Raw genomic sequence first — 8,973 nt, 5'->3', positions numbered from 1 at the left:
CCCCTCCGAGTATCCTGAACCTTCAACAGTGTGCCACAGACAGTAATCTCCAGCCTGCTGCAGAGCCTCAAGACCCCCACAGTGCCCCCAACCTTCAACAGTGTTCCACAGCACCCCCAACCTCCACAGTGCCCTCCAGTCTCAAAGCAATGAGATTTTCAAATGTGCATAGTGCTGTGCTGGCTTTGGGACTCCAAAACTATGAGAGTACTATTAAAATTAATGCAGTGCTGCGTAATACTGTGGAGTGTAATGGAGAGTAGATAGCTGTATACACCCTGTGTTAAAATTAGCCCCTATGAGGTAACCTGTACTTTTGGAACATGGAGGCTGCCATTGCTGACCTCTCCTTTGCAAATGCAGGTTACCTGAATTCCATACTTATCTAATGGCTGCCCCAGACTGACCCAGAACAAGTATGCAGATCAGGGTTCTTGACCTCACTTTTGCTTCGCTTTTTGCATATGCTCGTTCCAGGTTGGTGACTTAAAATATAGAATTCAGATAGAGCTAAGTAACTAGCATTTAAGGTCAGAAATGGCTGCCTACACATAGCATATTATCTGAGAATACCATTAAAAAGTGAAACCCCCTAGAAATACATATTTGTGAATATACAGCCAACATACACACACACACACATCTTATGTATTTATTTTTTTTGGGATAGCAAAAAAACTTTTTATGTTCCTTTTACTGCTAAGGTATTGAGAAGCAGCCTATATAAACTGCTAGCTGTGCATTTACCAATGACACTTTGAAATATTTTTATTCTGTCTCTCTAGGCAAAGTGTTAAGAATCAGAAGCTGTATGTGAAGAAGAGAGAAAGGCTAGCAATATGGTATCCCCCTTCCTTTCCGGATGAGGGTATCACATAACCCAGTGACTTTGCCTTTTCATTCCAAGAACATAGTTCCAATTGTGCTCTAGGTGGATGAGGGATGAAGCTGCCCTGAAAGATGTTAACGCCAAATAAAGAAACATATATCAGAGAGGAGACTGTTTGAAGAGTCTCCATAGATACATAAATATACAAACCTACAGTCCTTTCCCTTTTCTAACACTTGGTTTGACAGACTTTTGCAAGCTTTCCTGAATCCTAAATGGAAACTGAACAGAAACCTAGTCCGTGTACTATTCCAATAAAAGTGTCAGAGACAAAAAAATACTTTTTAAAATCATCTTACAATGAGACGAAATAGGTCTGAGAAAAATGATCAGAAAAATAGGTAAAATATCTGTATCACTAGCCAAAAAAAAGTCATTTAATAAGAACAGTACAGGTTATATTTAGGTTGTTACTGAGGTTAAAGAATTAGTAAAGCTCTTTGTTTGGCCATGTACATATATCTTTGAGATCGGATTTATCAAGAATTCACAGTATTGGTCTAGGGGAAGGCTTGACCTCCATCCAGTTGATGAGACCAGGAAAAGTTCTAATGTCAAAGATTTCTTGTACAAAATACTATACTGATGATAATTTCAGCATGGGACCACAGATCATTTCCAGTTTCAGAGGTTGCTATTCTAAAAGGGATCTCATTATTATTTGTCCTCATTTAGGACAGATGCAGAGGATCAAAATTTTCTAACTAAAACTTACTAAAAATCCATCTGGTCTGCTCTTTAAACTGTTCTATTAATATTAGTTACTCTAAGCAATTCATTACCGATGTTCTTTCCACTGCAACATGGACAGTTATTCCTTTTGAGCACTCATTTACTTACTGTCGTGGGACCAGGGGTGCCCTCTTACCTGGGGTCCGGCGGGTGTGACGGAGATCGTAGGGTCCCTCTTGGTGTGAATTGGTGCCCGGCGGAGTGCTGCAGGTGTGCACATGAGCGCGTGCATGACATGCGTGCGTGATGTGCGCATGTGGCACTATCGTGGCTTCTTAGTCGCTTCGGGTGCTGGTCATTGCCGGGGGAGGGCCTTGCGAGCACTCCTTCTCTCCCAGCCATCCCATTGGTTCGCAGGGACCTGTGGCTTTCTGGTTGCCCAGACAACGGGGGCATAGCTGGCCCCTGCTGGGTTTAAATTCCAGCCAGAGCCAAGACTTGTTGCTGAGTTATTCTGCCATTCCCAAAGCAGCTACAACACCTCATTTCCTGTTTCCTTCCTCCCTTCCCTGCTATTGAGATCTCTTGGTTATCGACCCCTGGCTTGCCTCACCGTTTATGATACTCGCTGCCTGCCTCGACCCGGGCTGTACTCTGACAACGCATTTTGGATTATCCTTTCTTGTACATCTGCCTGGACTCTCCTTTTGGGATTGTTTCCTGCTATTGGGTTCCAATCCAGCAAACAGGGGGACTTCGCTCCTTCCCTAACACTTACCCAGGTTTAAAGATTGTAGAAAAAATCAAAGTTCTCAAAAACTACTTACTTCTGATAATCCAGATTTCTAAAGAACACCTTTTGATGTATTTATGTATTCAAAAAAGTTTTCGGTAGTTCAAATTGTTATTTTTTTCTTAAGTAAGTTTATAAATTCAACTTAACATCTGAGTTTTTGCTAAAATTAACACTAATACATTCCCTTACACTATGCTTTACATACTTTTAACAAGTAAAGAACAAAACACAAGCAAAGTCACTAGACCAACTTAAGAAAAAATGTTCATAGTATTTTTAAGTGAATGCAGTCTGGATTAGCCTGCAACAATTGCTATTAGCTTATGACCTGCCAGTAAGTGACTTGGTGTGACTTCTGATTGTTGGAGATGGTGGACACACCAAGAGATTTTTAAGTATGCTTGAAATCTTTTTGACCTACAGTATTGCTGTATGTTGTCCTTTCAGTGGAGAAAGGCAACAGAGCTTTTACTGCAAGTGTGCCACATTAACTTGTTGGCCAAATCAAATAATTTCTTTAGCTTTGGATAGAGTGAACAATGGTTGAATGGTCAGTGACCAAATATACAGAAAATTATGGATATCAAAAAATGTAGTTATATTGGAAACAATTCAAGGGGGAATTTCCCCTGAAATATTTCCTGTCACTTCCTGGTATATCTCTGCAACAGGAAGTGAAAGGAAATATCTCCATTGGACACAGCAGAAACAAAAACAGAGGGTTTTAACTAATCCTTATTCCACAATGTAAAGCAAATTGCTTTAGATATACTTTAATAAATCATTGATTTTTAAAAGTCCAGAAAAGTCCAGTTCGTCATATTAGAATTATTTAGAGCTTTTACCAGACCTTAATTCTACTCCTATGATTTCATTTATAATTTCATCTGCAGAATGACTGACAACAAAGACATTGAATGCAAGCAATATTAAAAGCTTACACGCCTATTGAGGCTTATTTAAAAAGAGTGCAGGAAGACATGATGCTGCAGATTAACCCAAAAAAATTAAACTGAAATTTCTTACTGAGCCAACATTGGCATCAGTTTAAACTTCCCCTCGTTCAGAAGAAGTTGAACTTGATAGACACAACTTTTTTTTTGCTTTTGGATGGTGTTGGAGCTTACACAGGGTTGATGGTGCCACTACCTCCTTCAAGTGACAGTGTTTGGGCCTGGTAATTTACCACTCAAGCCTGCGCACTGATTCATGGGAGGAGGTAGCATGCTGCCCCATACCTAAATCACTATGTAATTATTTCAGTTCACTGTTGTAAACAGTACTGTATGATGAATTGTGATTGGCTATTATTGGTAACCACACATTTGCATATTGCCTTTTGATTAAATAAGCCAGTGTGTAATACATTATGCCAATTAATAGTCATTTCATTGCACATTTCCCTGAACAGTTTTTATTTTTCGATATATTTGCTGATAAGATATTTGACATTCTTTACCATCAATTTGTTTATATACTGTATGTTACATAATAACAAGCCAAAATATAAAGAATGGGGAGGGGGGAACTACTGCTGACTGCAGAAGTGTGAGCGGTCGTAAATGTAGTGTTTGCTATTATTTTTACAGTAACTGAGCAGAATGTTTTATGTCCACAGTTACAATGCATGATTGCAGTAGCTAGGGAAAAAGCATACGAAAGGTATTATTTTAACAGACCCACCACTGTTCATTTGTGCACTGGTTGTTATCTGCCTTAAACTTTCCCTGCAAGGACCTCTATCCTCTTAGAAGCTGAAATGAAACAACCTTTGTGTCTTGATGAGAAAAACACCTGCAGGTTACGGTTTCCCAGAGGGGATATCAGTTATAAGAAATAATAAAACGGTCTTACTCCTGCTCAGAGCACAACAGTGATGGGTTAATGCTTTCAATAGCAGCAGAGTCTCCACTAGAAGGTATGACACAGTTCACACCAGTGCATTAAGCCTAGGAACTCCTACGAAGGAACCATGCTGCAAGAAAATGACTGGCACTGGTTCAAGTGCAGACGGAGCCAGCTGTTATGGAACTTGACACTGTTTTGACCTGAAACGCCTTTAGGAATCTTTCTTACCCCATACAATTAGGTAACCAAAACAAAATTATAATGAAACTGTTATGAGCAAGATAATGCATAAATAAATCTCTTGAAAAGCATAAAAGACGCACATAAATCTGGCAAGGTATACAAAGTTGCCAACTAATGTGCTTGTACCCAGCTTGTTGAAATGTGTTCTCAAAGCAAAGAAAAGTCATTCCATCAGCTTGAATAATGCTTTATTAAGTCAAAATAACATTTTATTCCAATACACTTTACCTTTAAAGTGGTGCTCCAGCCATAATGTTCCATTAGCAGATTTTTTTTTTGCTACTACTGCGCCCATTAGGGAGGTCTCCTTTCATTAAAGGCTATGGGCCTATACAATTAAAGGCTTTGGGCCTATGCCAACTATTGTGCTCATGGATTATGGATTTCCAAATGAATAGGCCACAGTTTGTGAGAATAGGAAATTAATTGTCCACCATCTTAATTTTGAAAATAGAAGTACCATAGGTCTGTGTGCTTAGTCCGCCCCTGTTTTCTTTGTTCACACAAGATTGAACTGCAATTCATGCTTAAAATACAATAGTGAAGTTTGCTGCTGACATTATTTTAATTGGACTTTTAAGAGATAATGAAGAGACAGCTTGTAGGGAGAACGTTCAACATTTAGGTTCTGTACATATAATAATTTAATAATAAACACTGCAAAAACTAAAGAGGTAGTGACGGACTATAGGAGATCCAGGAAGATCATTCAGTCCTTGTATTTAAGCAGAGTGAAGTTGAAAAGTGTTAATACCATTCAATTCCTCAGAGCGTATATGACAATAAATTGTCATGGTCTCTAGATAAAGGTTATTTGGGGAAGAAGGCTGTTCAAAGAACAAAGACTGTTCTTCCTCAAGAGACTTAAACAGGCTCAATTGCCTTCAAGTTCCAGCATTAAGTTTTGTCACTGAAGCATAGAAAGTTTTTTTTCCCACTGTGCTGTAGTATGGTACGCTAGTAGCTCAGTGGAGGATAAAAAAGGTTTGTCCCATGTTGTGAAAAAAGCACAGCGGATTACAGGTGCTGATATACCCAATCTGGATACAGTATATGATGGCAGACTAAGGAAACAAGCAAGTGCTATTAGTCGAGGTCCAATCCATCAGGGATATAGTGTGTTTATTCCACTTCCATCAGTAATAAGATACAGGGCAAGCAAAACACACACACAAATCAATTGAAGTACAGTTTTTCCATGACTGTACCAGGGCTTTTCGCAAGAAAATGACTGGCGCTCGTTCAAGTGCAGACGGAGCTAGCTGGATGTGTGAGTTTTTTAGATTGATTACAGTTGATAGATGTAATTTGTTCTTTCTTGTTCTCTTATTAGAAATCAATAGAGAGGTTAATTAACAAAATAAATCAATCATTCCCTGATAAATATATTAAATTTGGTTAAATTCTAAGTAATCACTGCTGATATTAATAGCTTGGGCTTTCTCATTTACTGGCATTAACTTCCCCAGTAAATACAAATCGTAACTGTTACAGATTGAATGTGACTGGCTGTGAAAATCTGATGGGGATTTTTCACACTTTAATCTGATTTAGGTGACGGGAACTGGTGGCACATGAAGTTAAAAAAAAGACCCACGGGAAAGACTGAAACCAGTATTAAGAGAATTCCTCAAGTACTGGTTCAGAAATGGAAAGTAGTAATTTATTACTTGAAATAGATACACATTATGAGTTGTGATAAGCATTGTGATAAGAGTGCAATTCTCCTTTTTCCATATTATATTCTCTGGGGTTAATTCAGGTGTTAGTATTGATGACACTGAATTCTAGGTGCACCTAAAACATTAGTATTCTGCAACACTGTTAGGTAAGGCGTCAGTAAGCAAGAAGTCCACTTTGATGGTATATGGGAAATGTGGTGTTTAGATGTAATGAATGCATTTCAAGTTAAAGTGTTACCAAACCTTTCATCCAAAAAACTAAGTATAATATCCAAAATATCCCCACTTTGTTATTGAAGGTTTTTTATATTTGTTTTTGAAGTCTCCATTTAATTTTAATGTGCAAGGTTCCTTATCTGCTTTCGTTATCCCTCACCGAACATGGAGGCTTGCTCCCTTTCACTTAGTGTCTCTTGGCATATGCAGTGCATGTATATTGTGGTTACATGCACTGCAATTTCCAGGACACACTGTGCCTGTCTATGGTACTGTGTGATGAAGGAACCCTGTGTGGCTCCAAAACTTGGTATTTTTCACATTATGCTGCGGCGGTGGTGGTGTAGATATTACTGTGACGGACTGAACCGTCACTGGGGCTATTGGAGGAGCCTGAGGGCTAGCCTCCTTCCTACTGACTATGGACCTAGAACTATGGAGACCCCCCTCAGACCTCTTTGGGTTACATGGAACCATTCTCCTAGGTTTATGTGTGGAAGTAAAATACTACATGTTTCCCCTGACATTACATCTAAGTGACCCTGTGTTCATTATAGGCAGCAGGCTGTCTGGAGGGGCCATTGTTGTGATGATCTGATTAACCCCTTCATGACTGAGGCCCTTTTTTCCATTTTTGCACCCATGTTATATTCCACATTTTAGGCCTGAAAATGACGTAAAACCCCCCAACATTATATATTTTCTGAATGCCAAGACCCTATAGAATAAAATGGTGGTAGTTGAAAATTTTTATGTTGCGCAATATTAGCGCAACTCCTTATTAAACCCCAAAATTTAGTGACAAATTTAATTAAATGCCCCAATGGGGGGGGCGGCCCCTTCTTCGGGACGCAGAAGCGATCTGGCGACAGGTAAGTCGCCAGGATCGCTTCTGTTGTAAAGCCGACAGTCGGCTCTACAAGTTTAAACAGAGTCCCGGCGGCAAAAGTCGCCGGGAGTCTGTTTAAACAGCCCCGATGCTGGCGACGTACACTGTACGTCGTCATTCACGAAGGGGTTAAGGACATTCATTGAGTTCAAAGAGTGTCTGTGCTTAAGGACTTCCAATGCGGCACCCGGCTGTCTGGGGGAGGGGACACAATGCACTCTAATCTGATTCTGTGAGGTATAAACTCTGTGTGATTTCTTCAATAAAGCAGTTCTTGATTTCCACCTCAACATTGGTGTTGTCTGATGTTTGAGGAGTTTAATTTTCTGTCCTAATACATTGGTTCTGGCCAATAATTAGGCAGGTTTGGGCTGAGGACACTGGAATTTGGGTTCCAGCACAGAGGAAGCTGATTTCTAACGGCGGTACCCAGTCGGGGTACCAAGGGGTCCGTCACAATTACCATTATTTCCTATGTACTGCACATGCTTTGCATGTTTCATTCATTATTGTTGATCCGTCCAACTACTGTCAGCCACCAAGAACCAGCAGAAAATGCCAGTCATATCACTTGACTCTCTCCACTTTCTTGGCCGCAAATACCTTAAACATATAGTAAATTACTGTAATTTAGAGATGTGGAAAGAGTGGGGCAGAGCCATGTGGGCACTCTTTTTCTGGTCTCACGGACAGTCAGAAGCCTGTGGGCAGTGTTTTGTGGACAGCATTTCATGAATGAGTTTTCCAGTGCTACTGCATGCTGGTGCTGGTCATGTCAACATGTAAGAGTGTAATACATCTCGGGAGCGAGCTGAGGAAAGTGACTATATTCACACATACAAGTAAACAGAAAGTAGCCACCCTCATTCAGGAAGTTTAAGCAAAGAGGAATATAAAGCCTGGTTTTGCAAAGTGCAGACAGAGGTTATCATACGATACAGCACTGATACCAGATTATGGTATTGAATTTAATACCTATTTGCTTCTATTGGGTTTAGTGACACTCTAACGTATGCACAGAGCTGTCACGATGTTGTTCTACTATTTATTCCAATTACAGGATTGTAGAAATAAAGGATAGATGCTCCCATGCAGATCAATAATCTCTATTAAATGAGGAAGAAAGAAGAATATGTCCTTGTCAACTGTGCAGTCATTCTTTTATGACTGAAAAGTCTAATCTTAGTTAACTAATCCTAACTAAGATTAGTTAAAGAGACCCTAAACTTTGGAGTTAAATCTTAAAAATGCATTCAAGTACCTTAACAATACTGTATCATATTTGTGTATCACTCGGCTGTAAATCCTCAACTCATATCTGAATTGGTGCTGACACTGTCCTTCCTTCTGGAGGGTAGCTACACCTGTGTGTGTTGTATAGTAGCCACCGCTCCGAGCTTGCTCCTGTGATGGACTACAATCTCAATACAAATTAGTAAACTAAACGAGTGAGCTTGAGTGGTGGCTACTTTACATCACACATACAGTGGGAGCTTGTTGTCATGTGCTAAAACGCACAAAATGTATGTTAAACATTTTTTTTAAATCACACTGCAGCAAAATTCATAGGTGTGAATGGGCCCCATAGAAAATATTGGGATATCTTTTGTCATGCATTTCAAGGGATGGAAAGTAAATGGGGACTAAACTTTGACAAACATCTTATTTTCTTTCATTGTACTGGATATTTTGTATCCTTTTTATACTAGTAAAAACATATTTGGGGGTTTTATATCAT

General features: G+C 39.5%; 1 protein-coding gene across 1 annotated transcript in view; it reads right to left on the bottom strand.

The window, feature by feature from the left end:
* The window catches only part of ADAMTS14 (ADAM metallopeptidase with thrombospondin type 1 motif 14), a 127,202-nt gene that overhangs the window by 62,926 nt on the left and 55,303 nt on the right, over positions 1–8,973 (bottom strand). The gene's annotated exons all lie outside the window — the stretch shown is intronic.

Source organism: Nanorana parkeri, unplaced genomic scaffold (assembly GCF_000935625.1).
Source record: "Nanorana parkeri isolate BGI_ZX_2015 unplaced genomic scaffold, ASM93562v1 scaffold793, whole genome shotgun sequence".
Lineage (NCBI taxonomy): Eukaryota > Metazoa > Chordata > Amphibia > Anura > Dicroglossidae > Nanorana > Nanorana parkeri.
Note: the sequence above shows the minus strand (reverse complement) of the source record. Positions and strands in the feature narration are given on the sequence as shown.